Genomic DNA, 10,400 nt, shown 5'->3' with positions numbered 1-10,400 from the left:
CTGTGATAAAATGTTGGCCAAAGTCCCAAGAAGGGTCAAGATACTCCTCTCCCTTTTTCTTTCTAGCCTGCTCACAGACTGTCCTCCTTTCCAAAACACTTTTTTTTTCTTGTTAAACAGTGCTCTTCAGAAATAAATAGTGGTCTCTGTCCTAAAGAATGCCATCTAACATCCCCCCTCAAATGTGGCCTTGATAACGGGTGCACACAGCTAGAGGGGGAGGAAAGACAAAGCCAGGATCATAGCTGAGCAGAGTCATACCAGAAATAAACTTGTTCCTCTGTGATTTGCATTGGGCACTGTGCCTCTGACTTGTACACTGCTAATCTGTTTTATTTAACTTTTTCTTCACTTTCCATTTTGTGAGCAGAAGGTCAATGTAAGAGCAAGAATAGAGAGCGTAGGAGTGGGAAGCTAGTGTACTTAGGGTTGGAGGAGGCATTTTGGGAAATGTTGCCAAACTGACATGAATGATGCTATCTGTTCCATGGTACTGAGAGACTTACAGTGACTTGTTTGTTATTTATCAGGAATAAAGAAGGGTAAAGTGTAAGTGAGAGAGGAAATAATTTGTTTAACTACTTCAGTTACTATCCGGGACTAAGCAGAGAACATTTTTCTGACAGTGGTGTGATCATTTACAAATGTTTTCAGTCCCCTTTAGAAAATAAATCAAGACTCTTCCCCTACCCCCACCTCCCACGCCCTTCCCACCTTCCCTGACAGTCACAAGCCCCCTGAAAATACTGTGAGAAATTAGATTTAATGGATGTGAAAACTTGGAAAATAAATACACTTACTCAAAATGTAGTAGATCCAGATTTTAATTATTTCTCTGCCTAGTTCAAACCAGTGCTTGCAGTAGAGCCTTAAGGTTATATTGCTTTATTACAAGGGTGTGTGCTAATCAGTTATGTCTTCCTATGTGTTGGACCAGGAATGCTGTCCTGGAGCTAGAAAACCTGCCTTAACAGGCAGTCCATCAAAACTGATGTACTACCACAAAAAGCTTGGGTTTTGGCAAATCAATATTTATCAAACCAGTTTCACTGACAAATCTTCAAGCAGCTCCATTGCTGATGGAGATTTAATGAAGCAGAGTGCCTATTGTGCATGTTAATTCTCATTGAATCAGGCTTAAAGAAATTACTGAAGGCAAGGTAGGCCACATCATCCAGACATAAAAGTCACAAAACAAATGCTTCCAAGGGCATGAATGTTTTACAAGGAAACCCTGAAAAGCCACAAAAAAAAAAAATCCAGAAAGATTCTGTTCTTTGAGATGAGCACTACTCAGGTGCATTGTCTATTTGGAGTCCAAGTAACTTCCTTGGAGATTTGCATAACCTTCATTTGCTTGCTCCTCAGATGTTAGTGGTTATATGTAAACAGACTGTAAGGAGCACAGACAACATGCTGAAATATTGTTCATCAAAAGGTGGCCAGGTCTACAGCCAATTTTCATCATTTGCAGAGTCACAGATCCTGTGGCTGGACTGCAGGTTAATGCATCCTGCTTGTAACCATGGGCTGATTCAGCCATAAGTGTTGAGAGTCTGCTGGCATCCTTTCTGACCCAAATTCAGCATTAAGGAGAACATTCCCCTTCTGTACCTTACTGTACTGAATAAACTTGGGAGCACCTGAAGGAAAAAAAAAAGAAAGGTGGACTATTTCTTTGTTTTGGGATCCTAGATGGTTTCTCTTCTCGTGTCAGGGGTCACGATGATTTGGGGTGTTTCATTCTGTCATGCTGGATACACCAATCAAGGTGGCAAAGCTTAGAGAAAGTGGAAAAGGACGGGCAGAGTATTTGGTTTGCCATGTGTAGGGAGGAAAGTAATCCTAGGGCTATTTTGTAAAGTTCCATTTCTGGTTTAGACACCATGCAATGGCTACTTGAGCCTGTAAACACAGTCTCCACCACTTGTTTTTATTCTGATTAAGATATAAGCAATGACTAGATTCTGATATGCCTGAAAATACAATCAACAAAAGCAACCAACCTAAGGACAAAATTGTCCAAAATCTTATGGCTTATATGATTACTAAACAGAGCTTGTAAGACTCTAATTATTACAGATATCATCCAACATCTTGTTGGATGTTTGAGAGGCTTCATCAGCTTCAGCTGTGTGGAAATTTCTGCTCCACAATCAGCTATGATCTCTGGTTTCCTGCTGATGAGTTTGGCTCTCTGTTGAGTTGGGTACCCTGAGGGATGGGTGTGAGCTTTTCTGGTCTGACACAGGGATGGCACTCTTGGAGAACCTCAGGTCTGCACTAGAGCTTACAACCCCTTCTTGGGATGCTCCTACCTCCCCTTTCTCACTCCTGTTCCCTTCAGCTTTTAGCTCTAAACAGAAAAGCTGACAGAGGTTCCAGCTGTGTGTATCTGCTGTGAGGCAGGAGAACAGAACAGCTGGTCAGCACTGAACTCTCACAAGGAGCTCAGCTTGCAGACCACAGATTCAGAGAGCTGCTGGATGCTTTAGGAGGTGCAGTACTGACCCCTGTACCTCATCTGGTAAAGAGACCTCAATTGTGTGTAACTTCTGCTCACTCAGGTAGCACTGCATTACAACCTTTTGCTTCTAATTATTGCACTTGGCAAGAATATCCTTGCTCACAGTGAATGTTTTATATATAAGCACTTTTATTGTGAACACTTGGATTGAGAATGCTTCTCTCTCTGTTAGCCTGCAGGCTTTCAGTTCTACTGAAGACACCTTTGACATAATGGCACCAGGGTTTCAGAGAGGCCTAAGAGACACTCAATGCTATTGTTTTCATACAATCAACTCAGAGAAGCTATGCAAAAATGTAAGGCATTCATATATGTAGTCAGAGATGTGATAGAAATGAAATACTCAGTGTGGCTTGTAACAGTGTTTATCTAAGTGCAGCCTCTTCCTGTGTCAGAACAGATTTTTGCAAACAAGAGGGCAATGATTCAGTTCCAGGGGAAGACTGACAAAATAAACCCCAGCTTCTACTGACCTGATGCAGTGCTGAACAGTGTCCTACCCTGGGAAAATATTTCCTGCTTCATTTTCATAAATATTTATGTAATTCCTTCTGGGAAATATGTCTTCTTCAGAAAACTAAACATGCTGCTCCCTGACATAAATTTAACTGTTTGTTTACACATGAGAGATTATGGGCATGTACCCAGCCTCAGATTTTTACATTCTTATCTCAGGCATTTCTGTCTTTTAGAGTTCTTTGCTCTCCTCCTAGAGATCACATCACGTCTTGAGCTATGGAGCTCATTTCTGGCTCTGGAATTTGAACATCCCTGATGCTCTTTGGAGAGTTGTTATTTTGGGCTGCAGAAATAGCAACCAAATACAATGTTCTGCCTGGAATCACACTTCTTTGCTGCTTAGTTATAACCTTCCCGTCCTCGTTTGAGGCTCCTTTCTTCAATAAATAAAATTTATGCAAGCAATTAAACAGAGGATTGCATGGCTAATAAAAGTATTTCTATTTAGAAACAGACCTGGACACACAGCTGTGAATTGGAATAGCACTGGTGTGCAGTCTTTTGTGTTTGCTTTCTAAGTTTATAGTGTGGATTAGTGGCAAAGTAGTGCACAAGTTGCCCCAAGAGAATAGATATACTCCCCAGCATGACAAACTGAAAAAGGTTGATTCTGCTCTCTTTAACACTTAAGAGAACAGAAAAGTGGCTGGCATTGCAACACAAACTGGCAGAAGCTTGTACAAAGCCTTGGATTAGGGCAAAGCTGAGCTTTGCTTTCCAGCATGCTCTGAAAGCCTTCCATGAAGTGATGAACAGTGTGGAGTGCTCTGGAAGAAGCGATGTGATGGGACAGACACAGTCACAGGAGATGGAGATGTCAGGCTTGTGTCCAGGAGAAAACCCTAAAATGACTAAGTGGTACATAGGTGATGTGCTGATCTGTGGATTTTATATGAAACCTGTTTATCATGCAGAGCAACAACAAAACTTCAAACCTCAAACTCTACCAGTCCTGATTGTATTCTCCTGGTCCTAGAATTCAGCTGATGTGTCTTGCATTACCCATGTTATAGGTTAACCTTATAGGTTCTTATTGTACAGATCATCTAGATTTATAATTATTTAATTTCTCTTTTTTTTCTTCCTTTTCAGCTCAAACTCTGCTGCATACCTTCTGAAGAGAGCTAGAGCCAAATAGCTTTTAGGTCTTCCTTTGGCAGCTTGCAAAATAAACTCCAACAAACCAGGACGCAGTTACCTGCCCAGCAAGATCCAGCTAAAAGGGAGGGCAAGGATGAGAGGAAAAAGAAAACAGAGAAAGCCCAGAGGCTTCTGGCCTTGGTCATTGCCTGAACTCTGCTACCAAATGTGTCTCAAGATGTCTGTCCTGCCCAGTGAACTCTATCTTATGTCCTAAGTTGTTTCCCTGCTGTTTGGGGACTCACAGTGTTGTGTAATGTGTTGTAACACTGGTTTTATGTCTGTGTGGGTGTCTTTCTGGCAAGAAAAAGAAAGTTTTGAGCCTCATTCTCCCATCTTCCTAGTTATTTTCTGTTTGCTGGTGTAAAGGAGGAAGGGTGATGGTGGTGGTTTATTTTCCACTTGAAGCAGAACAAAACTAAAGGAAAAAAAAACTCCTTCACTCAGTTCATATTCAGAAAGCCCTTTGTTTTGTTTTGGGTCTTTTATTGTTTTGGTTTGTTGTTGTTGTTTTTAACCTGCTAATGAAATAAGTCTTTTTACAAGTTCAAGATTTGTGTAACGAAGAAAGATTTTAAAATTGTAAGGTTTTCCTACTCGGTGATGATTACTGCTGGTACCTCTGGGGATTTTGACATGATTTGAAAACTGGAAGGCTGGATTCCACTCCCCAATTCATATGCAGGCTCTGAATTGTGGACACTTGCTTAGGTATACAATGTGATGTCATTATGGATGGGTTTTAGTTTAATAGTGCTTTAACGTTTACAGTACTAGCACAGAGTGGATACAAGGCCTGCTGTGACTCCTACCAATTTGGAGTAATTCACATCACTTGGAATAACTGCTGAGCCACCTAGGGCAAGGAAAAAACAAACAGTTACAGGGCTTATAAGAAGATTTCTGAGTAGCAATGACTTTGTCATTGATGGAAACTGTTGACAACCACAGAGCTTTCTGCATTTTTCCCTGAGGCAGGATTCTCCTAGACTTCACATTTTTGTTTGCCTCAACCCCACATGGGAAGTGATGCCTACTTGGATGCTTCGCTTTTTAATCTACCTGCTCCTGGCTTCAGCAATATAAGTACAGATATAGAAGAAAGATTCATAAATCAGCACAGTAATTCTCATCACCAAAAACTGGGGCATGGTTTTGTTTAATGTATAGAATTTTATGACAGCATTCAAAAGAATTTATGAGTTTACAAGTAAGATTAAATCAGTTCCAAAGACAGTGTCGGACTGCGTCCAACAGTATCAGTAAAACATTATGTAGCACTGTCATTTTTCCAAGTGTTTTGGAGATTCCAGCTTTATTCTTATGAGTTTCAAGGTCACTTTCAGTCTAAGGGACAGGAAATTGCCACAATCTGCTAGGTGCTTGCAATTTGGTCAGAGCAGCACGAGTTGGGAGCAAAGAGTAGATCCTGGCAGGTTTTTGTACTGTTCTGTGGTAAAGAGGTCTTACTCCTCGGGCAGTCAAAAGCACATCCTTAAGTTCTTACCAGAGCTAGTTAAGAATAAACCTGAACTTATGAGCAGCTGGGTTAATGGTAAGAGATTACCTCTCATTAACAGGACCTTGGCTTTACAGCACAGAAGAAGTTTGCCATGCAAAGTATCCACAGTGCTGCATCACAGATCAGTTGCTCTTTTTGCAAAGACTTAAAAATAAAACAACTTAAAAGCAAAAAGTTTGTGCAAAAGGCAGGGAGAGCATGAATGTACAGCACATCACAAAGATCTGACTGCCCTTCTCCTTCTTCACCTCTTTTCTCTTCTGGTGCAGTATATATCTTGATCCCTTGGCAATGAAAATTATTTCACTCAGAGAAGGAGGCTGTTTGGCTGATATCAGAGGTGATTCCAGCTTCATGCTGTTGACACGGTCCATTTACTGTTGAATCTGTGCTTATGCTCCAGCCATGGTGTTGCATCCACATTCCTGGGCTTGGATTGCTGCCCTTCCTGCCCACAGTCAGTGTGTGCATGCCATGGCTTGGCTGCCCACCCTTGTACCCATGCAGCAGGATGGCACAGCTCCTGCTCACAGAGGTGGGAAGCCAATTTCACAAGGGTACAGATGAGCACTGGAAATAGATTTTGACTTGCATTCTGCTCAGTGCTGCCTCTGCCAGTTCCCCAGCTGGAACTGGCTAATTTTCAATTGAAACTTTCTAAAAAAAATTATTTCTAGGCTTAATCAATCTGAAAGTGAATTACTGCCAATTAGCACTAGGAAGATATTCACATGCTTTACTTTAAGAAGAATTTGTGGTGGGGAATGAATGCTTAGTGACAACTTCCTCAGATGTGATGAGTGTACCTGCTGCCATGCTCTGCCATGCAGACAGGCACATGTCCAGTGAGTGCTGCTCCATGGAGGGGCAGGCAGGCAGTGGAGTCAGAAGATGAATGCTGAGCTGCCCTTTTTCAAGGAAACAAAGGGCAAGAGATGAGATTTGTTGACTAGAGCCCCTGAACATCAGAGCAAACATTATGGCTTTTTACCTCTGAAGATTTGCATCAATCAGCACTTAATAAATAGTAAGTAGCAGGGACCCACAATAATAGAACAAGGAAAGAGGGGAGTTATTGATCTCAAAAATAAAGCAGGGATGAGACAGTGAGAAGTTATGATTTATCTGTTTTTCTAATTACATGAGATTAGAACCAGACTAGAAACATCTGCTGCTTTGATTTTGCTGCTCCTGGAATTCCTCAGTCCTTTCCTTGTGAAGATTTCAAGTGAATAGGATCTGGCCTGAAGAAATCCATCAAGCTGTATTCATTACTTAGGTTTTCTCTTTGTGCTGATTTAAAGATTTGGCCATTTTGATTTTCTTTGGATTAGATGAGCTCAAGGGAGCTCTCCAAAGGAATGTGTCATTGGTTTTCTCTTTGTGGTTTTTCATGTGATGCAATTCAATAAAACTTCCATGTAGGCAGTCATTAATTGTCAAAACCAAAAATACCCCATAACTCCTGTCTGCAATTATCCATCCTGTGCTATATTCGGGACATGTTATGGTTTCTATCATTAAGAAGGCCTCCTTGTAATTCCCCATCATGGATAAAACATAGCCACAAAAATGATGCATATGCACAAAATATAAAGTGAAATTATGGGTTTCTATACTGAAATGGAACTAGCGATGATGCATATGCCAGACACGAATGACACACAGAACAGAACTGTTGGTAAACAGGGGGAAAACTATAAATATGCTTAAGACGAGACATCACACATTGTTTCAAGTGACAAACTTTGTACTAAAAGAAAGAAAAAGATCACAAATCTAGACAGACAGCTCTGCTAAAAGTTATATAGCTGCATGATTCATTCCCCAAAGAAATCAATGTCAGGATGACATTTTTCTTCAGGCAATACTGGCAACTGCTCGTAATTTGGGTAAACTTTCTCTGCCCTCTAAAAACAAACCATCAAACCAAAAGGTAACCACTGAAACAGCTACCACTCAACCAAAAAAAAAAAAAGTGTTTTGAACTGAGCACAACATAAAACTGCATGAGTCAATCTACCGTAAACTTTCAGCAAATAGGATGTGTCACCAAGATCAACTTCGGTGTTTCCAATGAGCATAGGCTGCACAGCAGGCTTTTTAGAAACAGACTTTGCTCCAAATAGTAATTCCCTGCTTTCAATAAACCCTGACTGGGTGCAACCAGTTATTTCTTCTGATACACACAGCCAAAATAACTGACACGTAAACAGAAGCCTATGGAGCTAGATTAATTACAGGGATTATGTACAGTATTCAGAGCTTTTAAAACAGAAGGGATCATTACGGTGATACAGGCTGGCTTCCTACTGTTGTGGTGGGGGTGATGTGAGAGGCAGAGAACGCCTTGATATTGTGTAAGCACTGCCTAGCAATAACTAAAACATCTCTGTTTTATCAACATTGTTTCCACCACAAATCCAAAACACAACCTCATATCAGCTACTGCGAAGAAAATTACCTCTATCTCAGTCAAAACCAGCACACCTATTATTGTGGCTCACCCCAGCCAGCAACTAAGCTTCAGGCAGCTCCTAACTCACTCTCCCACCAGCAGGAGTGGGGAGAGAATCAGCAGAGTAAAGGCCAGAACACTCATGGGTTGAGATAAAGACAGTTTAATAGGGAAAGACAAAGCTTTGTGCAAATGTGAAGCAAAACAAGGATCAATTCACTGCTTCCTCTGGGCAGGGAGGTGTTAAGGCTTCTCCAGGAGAGCAGGGCTCCCTCATGTGCAATGGTGACGTGGGACAACAAACACCATCAGAGTCCCCCCCTCTCCTGCTTCTTGCAGCTTTGTATCCTGAGCATGATGTCATTTGGTCTGGAATTTCCCTCAGGCCAGTTTGGGTCACCTGTGCTGGCTGTGTCTCCTCCCAGCCTCCCAGGCACCCCCAATTTCCTCACCACCGTGACCGTATGAGAAGCAGAAAAGGCCCTGGCTCTGTGCAAGCTCTGCTCAGCAATAACAAAAACATCTCTATATTATGAGAACTTTTGTGCTCTCACAAATCCAAAACAGAGCTCCACAGCAGCCACTGTTAAGAAAATTATCTCAACCCCAGCCAAAACCAGCACATGTACCTAACATAATCCTGGGAATCCACATGATTCCTGCTCAAAGCTGCTGGTGGTGATTAGAAGATATGTCACCTCTATATTATTAAAGTGAATTAAAATACAAGTACCCTCTTCTAATGCCTGGTTACCATTGTTTTGTAACCTACTGGATCTTCCGAAATGCATATTTAATAGAGTATATTTAATATATTTACCTGTTTAAATAAACAATTGTATTTGACTAATTTATAACCTTCTATCAATTTTAGGCCCAAATGCCAACTAGTTCCGCATCCATTTTCCTAAATACAGATTTATCTCATGATATATTACAGTTAGAGAGCAGCTTTCTTCCTGAAGTGTAACACTTAGCAGTGAAGTTTTCCAGCCTACAGCCTACAGCAGTGCTGGGTCTGTTTCCATTGGATAATAGTCCCAAGACCCACTGCCTTAACTTTCTGCAGCGTATAGCCTTCTTGACAGCTCCACAGCTATTTAAGTTAGAGCCTTGTCCTACCTCTGTCTTTCATTTAGACAGGTGGCTGAGATGTTCTTATCAACATAGGGTTGATAATACAGAGATGTTTTCATTTTTGATGAGCACAGCTTGCACAGAGCCAAGGCTTTTTCTGATTTTCATATTGCCACAGTGGTGAGGAAACTGGGGGGTGTCTTGCTTTCCCAGTGACTTTGGTTGTTCTCACATGACGCTCTGTTTTATATCTCTTGAAAAAAAGAGAGTCTCAAACCAGGACAGAGTTAAGATATTTGCAAGTATCTTTATCTGAGGTTAAAGCTTCAACATTTTGCCTAAATGACCTTTTAGATGACACAGAAAATTTGCTTGATAAAAGGAAGAGTGATCACCCATTACGCAGGGGAAGGCAATTTGGTTTGCAGATCAGCCAGTGCAGTGGTTACAGAGAGGGCTAAGATGATCCTGTGAGTCAGCCTACATCCAGCAAAGCTAAGAAGTTTTGGCACAGTGCCACAGTATTGCTTATGCAGTTGTTCCCAAGAACAGTTCAGCTCCAGAAGTTGTGACTGTATTTTTCCTTTGGCTGTATCTCATAACTCCAGAGTGGAGAGTTGATTCTATTAGATTTCCACAAATCATTCGTCTTTGTCTTGCTTTTGGGAGAAACAAATTTCACTATGAATGAGAATAAGAAAGCCAGGTAGCTTTTTCAGACACACCTTGTTACACCTGCTAGGTGTGTGATGAGGGTTGGGAAGGATGCATGATGCAAATGGAAAAGACATGGGAGCAACCAAGACAATTCCTTTTTTTTTTTTTCTTTTGTTTTTTTTTTTGGTGTGGAAAGAAGAAATAGGGTAAATAGAAAAAATAAAGGGAAGCTACAGAACTGGAATGAGATTCTCCAGCACGTCTTTCAATGCAAATGAATGAAAAACTTCCATCAACTTCCCCGAGTTTTGTACCAAATCCTTCGTAAATGCAGAATGGAAAAAGAAGTGTTTAAATATGAAGAGCCCATTTCACCTCTTCACCAGTTCATTTCAGTAGAATGATGTAAATTCACACTGGGAACGGGTATATGTAGAAGAACGTAAGAATGGACATATCAAAGGTGCTTCCATTAAAAGTGACTGGTTTGCACTTGCTTT

Source organism: Passer domesticus, chromosome 1, assembly GCF_036417665.1.
Source record: "Passer domesticus isolate bPasDom1 chromosome 1, bPasDom1.hap1, whole genome shotgun sequence".
Classification (NCBI taxonomy): domain Eukaryota; kingdom Metazoa; phylum Chordata; class Aves; order Passeriformes; family Passeridae; genus Passer; species Passer domesticus.
The sequence above is the reverse complement of the archived record's forward strand: the minus strand, read 5'-3'. Positions refer to the sequence as shown.